Below are 1448 nucleotides of genomic sequence, written 5' to 3' on the forward strand. Positions count from 1 at the left end.
TAGTGTTAGGACATATAATATCTGAAAGAGGCATTGAGGTCGACAAACAAAGATAGACGTGATAAAAAACCTTAACCCTCCTAAGACTCTTAGAGAACCCAAATCAACATTTAAAAGTCTTTATCCAACTGGCCGACACCTTTAAATCCAACGGTGCTTCACCTGATGCAATTCGTTTAAGATTATTTCCATTGTCCCTCAGAGATAGAGCACGTTTGTGGTTAGATTCACTTCCAGCTAACTCAATAACTACGTGGGAAGACCTTAGGAGAGTGATCCTTGCTAGATATTTCCCCCTAGTAAGACTACTGTTCTTAGAAACCAAATAATTATATTTACTCAAAACCAAGGAGAATATCTTTTTGAAGCTTGGGAGAGATACAAGGAGTTGTTAAGAGTCTGTCCACACCATGGCCTAGAACAATTTTTGATCGTTCATACGTTCTACAATGGACTCCATTATAACACAAAGATGAGCATCGACGCTGCCGCTGGTGGCGCGCTGATGAACAAACCTTACTCTGAAGCTTGTGACCTAATTGAGGATATGGCCCAAAACCATTACCAATGGGGAACTGAACGAGCATAGGTAGAGAAAAAGGAGACCCAAGGTGTAATACATGAGATAAGTTTTATGGACATGATGCAAGCGAAAATGGACGCTTTAGCCCTTAGGGTCGAACATATTTCTACAAAGTCTAACACCACAACGGTAGTCCACACAGAGTGTGAACTTTGTGGATCTAAAGGACACGAATCAGCGGAATGTAACCTTTTGAACGACCTGAACACCGACCAAGTGAATTAACCCCAAGGTAACCCATTTTCAAACACTTACCACCTTGGATGGAAGAATCACCCGAATTTTTCCTATAAAAACCAGAACCCTATCCAAAAATTTTCACCTTAAAGACCAACAGGTTTTCAAGCCCAAAAACCAAATCAACCTATGCAAGTTGTGTCCTAGAAGCCTAACCTTGAGAAGATCATGGAGAACTTTATATCAGGCCAGACTCAGCAAAATAAAATATTCCTAAACCAGAACATTCACGTAAACGAACTGATAACGCAATTAGGGACTAAGGTTGATCCGATAATTACTCACAATAAGATACTTGAAACCCAGATCTCACAGGTAGTACAAAACCAAGCCCCACAAACTACACTTAGAGGACAATTCCCTGGACAACGTCAACTCAACCCTCGAGGGAAAGCTAACGCTATCACATTACGTGGTGGGACCGCTTACAAAGGGCCTTATAACCCAACAATGAGCGAGTCCAAGGCTTCTAAAGAAAATATACCTACCAACCAAGTACGGGAACCAGTGGAACCCAAAAACAAACCGACCAAGAAGGAGAAGCCAAGGATAAAGCTTATAAACCACCACCCCCGTACAAACAACCAATCACATATCCGCAAAGACATAAACAAACCAAAATCGATAA

At 41.2% G+C, this 1448-nt stretch overlaps 1 non-coding gene across 1 annotated transcript; it reads right to left on the bottom strand.

Annotated features, from left to right (window-relative positions):
• Positions 1-310: 310 nt before the first annotated feature.
• LOC127124865 (small nucleolar RNA R71) lies at positions 311-417 on the bottom strand. Its single transcript, XR_007804344.1, has one exon. It is a non-coding gene; the product is annotated as a small nucleolar RNA R71 (small nucleolar RNA).
• Between the last annotated feature and the right edge of the window lie 1031 nt (positions 418-1448).

Source organism: Lathyrus oleraceus, chromosome 2, assembly GCF_024323335.1.
Source record: "Lathyrus oleraceus cultivar Zhongwan6 chromosome 2, CAAS_Psat_ZW6_1.0, whole genome shotgun sequence".
In the NCBI taxonomy this organism is placed as follows: Eukaryota; Viridiplantae; Streptophyta; class Magnoliopsida; order Fabales; family Fabaceae; genus Lathyrus; species Lathyrus oleraceus.